The sequence below is a fragment of the Mandrillus leucophaeus genome, unplaced genomic scaffold, assembly GCF_000951045.1.
Source record: "Mandrillus leucophaeus isolate KB7577 unplaced genomic scaffold, Mleu.le_1.0 Scaffold87, whole genome shotgun sequence".
NCBI classification, from domain to species: Eukaryota; Metazoa; Chordata; class Mammalia; order Primates; family Cercopithecidae; genus Mandrillus; species Mandrillus leucophaeus.
This window is the reverse complement of record NW_012109474.1, coordinates 1,376,794-1,382,424: the sequence shown is the minus strand read 5'-3', so window position 1 is coordinate 1,382,424 and position 5,631 is coordinate 1,376,794. Positions and strand designations below refer to the sequence as shown.

Genomic DNA, 5,631 nt, shown 5'->3' with positions numbered 1-5,631 from the left:
GTAGGAGCAGTCATATTTTCTCTGGTTTCTGTCTTCAAATCTTCACTAACAGCAGCCTCTGAACCTTCCAGCTTCTGCCTGTTGCCTGGTCCCAAAGTCAATGCCACATATTTTGGATTAAAATAATACAATAACAACCCACTTCCAGGTGCCAATTTCTGTTCAGCTTATGTATTACAGAATAACAAACTATCCTAAAATTTAGTGATTGAAACAACAATTTAATATTATCTCACATGACTTCCTGTGTTGACTGTCTCGGCTGGGCAGTTCTCACGTGGTTGTGTTCAAATGGTGCCTGGGGCCGAAGGCTTGACTATACCAGATGTTAAAAATGGCGCACTCACATGGTTGGGAGCTCAGTTGGGAGCTCAGCTCCACCAGAGCACCTACACATGGCCTCTGATGGACTGCAGTTCTTATACATGACGCTGTTTTCTGAGAGGGAACGTCCCTAGAGGATTGTTCCAAGAGACCCAGGCTTCATAGGACCTGGTCTTGGAAGTCCCAGAATGTCATTTCCATCTCTCTCTATTTGCCAAACAAATTATTATAATCAGATTCAAGATAAGGGAAATTAGACTCCACCTTTTGACTTGAGGAGCAACATGTACATACAGAAGGAGTAGAAGTGCTTAGGACCAACTTTGGAGGTTAACCACAACAGTTTTTTTTTTTCTTTTCTTTTTTTCCACCAGTAAAGCTCCAGTTTCTCTAGTCTTGGCTTTATAAAAATTCACACTACGATGTCATTGGCTAACTACTAGATTGACTTTCCTTGGTGGTGTATCAGTCAGGATGGACTAGATTATACGATCATTACAAACAACACCAAAATCTTGGGGATTTAATACCACAGATTTATTTCTCACTCACACTACAAGATCATGGGGCTTTGACATGTTTACCTTGGCTCCCAGGCTGATAAATCTGACCCAGTCTGGAACACTGCTGGCTCCTGTGACAGAAGGAGGTTAAGAGTGTGAAGAATTGTGCACTGGCTCTCAATGTTTCAGCTGGATGTGACTCCCATCATTCCCACTCATGTTTCATTATCCACAGAGAGCCATGTGGCCACACCTAACCATGGGGACAGGATATGCCAACCTACCATGGCCTGAATGGGCAAGTAGAAAGATGTGGTGAGCAGCACTGAGACTACCACAGGTGGGTACTTGAATAGTGGCTTATGATAAAACTAAATAAATACTCACGAAAGGTGGGATTTCAGTCAACAGCTGTAAATTGGGTAAAGGGAGCAGCTTTTTAAACTTATTTTCCATTACTTACCAATTTTCATATGAATGAGTTGATTCCCTTATATCTTCCAAAGTTGAATGTTTTATAATATTATTATAGTCCGATAAATTTAAACATATTTTATGTTTTTAAATCCATTGCAGTTATTACTCTAACAAAACCTCAAATTGTCCCATTGTCTAGTGGGAGCCTTTTGAAGTTGGCCCAACCTGATCTTGTACGTTTTCTGTATCCCTGACCTAGATTCAATTGTTTCTTCAAGTAGTCCTGGTTCCTTTCAATGGAAATTGATATTTAGAATCTGGACACAAGGGGTGCTTATTACTATTGAGTACTATTGAGTTGGTCCTCGTTTCTAAGCCTTTTCTTTTTTAAATGTATTTTTAATTGGTGTAATTGTACATACTTATGGTGTATATGTGATTTTTTGATATATGTATACAATTCGTTGTAATCAAATTCGGGTAATTGGAATATTCATCAACTCAATTTTTATCACTTCCTGTTTGGGGAACACTCAAAATCCTCTCATGTAAGCATTTTGAAATATACAATAAATTATTCCTAAGGATTCCACCCTTCTGTGTTATAAAACAGGGGTCCCCAACCCCTGGGCTATGAACTGGTAGCAGTCTGTGACTGCACAGCAGGAGGTGAGTGGCAGGGCAAGCCAGCAAAGCTTCATTTGTGTTTACAGCCACTCCCCATCACTCATATTACCAGCTGAGCTCCACCTCTTGTCAGATCAGCAGTGGCATTAGATTCTCATAGGAGTGTAAACCCTATTGTGAACTGTGCATGTGAGGTATCTAGGTTATACACTCCCTATGAGAATCCAATGCCTGATGATCTGTTACTGTCTCCCATCACCCCCAGATGGGACTATCTAGTTGCAGGAAAACAAGCTCAGGGTCCCACTGATTCTACATTATGGTGAGTTGTATAATTATTTCATTATATATTACAATGTAATAATAGTAGAAATAAAGTGCACAATAAATGTAATGCACTTGAACCATCCTGAAACCATCCCCTGCAATCCCCACTTTCTGTCTGTGAAAAAATTGTCTTCCATGTAACTGGTCTCCAGCGCCAAAAAGGTTGGGGACTGCTGTTATAGAACACTAACAGGTATTCCTCATATCTAGTTGCAATCTTGTATCCATTAGCAGACCTCTCCCTCTGCCCTTCCCAGCCTCTGGTAACCACTACTCTACTCTGTACTTCCATAAGATCAGCTCTTTTAGCTTATCCGTATGTGTGAGGACACGCAATATTAGTCTTTCTGTGTTTGGCTTATTTCACTTAATATAATGTCTTCCAGGCTTATCCGTGCTGTTACAAATGACAGGATTTCATTCTTCTTCTTGCCAAAAGTATTCCATTTTGTGTGTGTATATATATATATGCACATGCATACACATTTTCTTTAACTGTTCATTTGTTGATGGTCACTTAGCTTGATTCTGTATCTTGGCTATTGGGAATAGGGCAGAAATACACATGGAGTGCAGACATCTGTTTAATATACTGGTTTTCTTTCTTTTGTGGGGGGATTACTGGATCATGTGGTATTTCTGTTTGTAGTTTTTTGAGGAACCTCCACACTGTTTTCCATAATGGCCATATTAATGTACATTCCCACCAACAGTGTATAAGAGTTCCCCTTTCCCTGCATGATTGCTGACATTTTTTTTTTTTTTTTTTGTCTTTTTGATCAGGATATCTCGTTGTGGTTTTGATTTGCATTTTCCTAAAGATTAGCAATGTTGAGCATTTTTCATATACCTGTTGGCCATTTGTTTTTCTTCTTTTGAGAAATGTGTGTTAGATCATTTGCCCTTTTATTTTTTTGAATAGGGAGTCTTGCTTTGTTGCCCAGGCTGGACTTGAACTCCTGGGCCCAAAGAACTATCTGCCTCAGCCTCCCAAGTAGCTGGGACTGCAGGCACACAACCACCAGCTCATGTGCTCATTTAAAAATCTGAGTATTTGCTTTTTTGCTGTTGAGTTGTTTGAGTTCCATGTGTCCTACTTATTAATCTCTTGTTGGATGCACAGTTTCAAATATTTTCTACCCTTTTACAGGTTGTCACTTTACTCTATTGATTGTTTCCTTTGCTGTGCAGAAGCTTTTTAGTTTGATAGAATCCCATTTTTCTATTTTTGCTTTTGTTGTTGTGTTTTTGAGATCTTATTTTTAAAAAATCTTTGCCCAGACTAATGTCAGGAAGCATTTCCCCATGTTTCTTTCTAGTAGTTTTGTAGTTTCAGGTCTTCAGATTCAAGTCTTTAACACCATTTTCAGTTGGTGTTTGTATATGGTGAGAGATGGGGTCTAGTTTCATTCTTCTGCATCCAAGTATCTAACTTTCTTAGCACCATTTATTGTAGAGACTGTCTTTTCCCCAGTGTATGTTCTTGATGTCATTGTCAAAAATCTATTGGCTATAAATACATTAATTCATTTCTGGGTTCTTTTTTTTAAATTTTTTTCAGGCTCAAGGTTGAGTTTAATAGTACGGGTAGAAATAGAATCTAGGGATCTGATTCTCACATTAGAGGATAATGATATCTTCCCAAAGTGGAAAAATTAAATTATTTCTTTCGGTAGATAACATTGAGAAATCATTTTTGAAATACATAATATGAATTTCCTTGAAAATTTTTGGCATTTTTGAAAGTCTTTGTAGGCTGAGATTTTTAGGTATTTTTTTTCCCCAAAAATATATAGTTAGGGGAGCTAGCTTTAAACAACAAAAAAATTAATCTTAATTTCAAAATGACCTGAGTTCATTTTGTATTTTTATATAAATAATTGTATAGCTTGAGTACTCTGAAACATGAAAGGCCACCACAGTTCACAGAGTTCACACACATGCATTCTACAGTGATATTTATATGACCAGAACTTATTTCACACTTACATAAAGTTTAAAATTAAAATGTCTTAGTCAAATTTTTCATAAGCCCAACTATTTGAAGATGTCAAAGTTATTACAGTGGGATAATTAATTTATATATCATACAGTATTAAGTTTGTCCCAAATTCAAGTATTTATAATATTCACCCCATGTGAAAATTTATTTATACTGGCTAAGATGTGAGCTGTGAAATTTATATTGCTCAGTTTGGTATTTTTCCTTGTGTGTATGTTTTCCATCACAAAACCTCTATTTCACAATTCTGTACTTGTAAGAGCTCAGGTTGGTTTATGTAGTCATAATGCAGTAGTCTAGAACATACCGTGTAAAAGTAAAAAATAAAATTATTTCCAAGTTTCTTTGTTTTAAAAGTACCCCATGTGCTGTATTATATCAACTTTCAGGTTATAGAAATCCATTATGACTAGCAATAGTTTTACAAAAGATCAGCACTTAATCAAGATTTCTTCAAGTACGTATACATAGATTAAGAGAGCAAAAATTCTTTACACACATTCATATTCAAATAATACAAAAAAATCCACAAGAGTACATAAGAGAGATGGCAGAGGTGTTTAGAATATGTCAGGGACTAATATGTAAGGTAACTAGTATGTAAACTCAAAGTGGTTTTGCATATTTTGGTAACAAATATTTGTCCAAAAAAATAAAACCAGAAACAAAAATACTTATTCCTTATCGGAAAACAATACAAAACAAATCTGTCCAAATGTTCAGAAGCTGCATCATAAAAATATTTTTTGAAAAATTTCATGCTTAATAGGTTGCTTCATCCATGTTGTCATCACTGTCCGTGCCAAAATCATCTCCATCTTCAAAATATGAATTAATGTAGTCATTTTCCTCTTCTTGCTCGTCTTCGTCATATTCCTCCTCGTCTACAGCATCATCGTCATCATCATCATCACCTTTACTTTTCTCTTTGTTTCCTTCTTTCTCTTCATTTTCCTCATCTGATTTTTCACCATCACCTTTCCTTTCCAATTCCTCAATTTTTTTCAACACATCTGAAGTATTAGTGAGTGAAGTGCCTTTGCCTGCGTCTTTTGTCTTTTTGGGTTTTGGGCCTGTGTTTTTACATTTATTTCTTGACATCATCTCTCTTGGAAGTCTTCTCCAATCTGGTATCTATTCTTCCTTATATACCTTCATGTATCTTTTACTATACCTTTCAATATCTTGTCATTCTTCAGGTGTTTCAATAAAATAAGGCATTCTTTTCATTGTTTCTCTCAACTCCTGTTTCAAAGCCAGTATATACTCTTCATTTTCTGTTTTCAGTGCCACCGATTTATAATCTGCATCAGGAAATAGTGGGGGTGGTTTCAACACTACATAAGGTAACTTTTCACCTTTGCTAAATCCAACAGCCTCAATATTAAAAGTATAAGCAGCACATCCTCCTCTTCCTTTATTCCCAGCCAT

The 5,631-nt window shown here is 36.5% G+C and overlaps 1 pseudogene; it reads right to left on the bottom strand.

Moving 5' to 3' along the window:
- Nucleotides 1–4,962: 4,962 nt before the first annotated feature.
- On the bottom strand, nt 4,963–5,631 carry LOC105531155 (annotated as a pseudogene).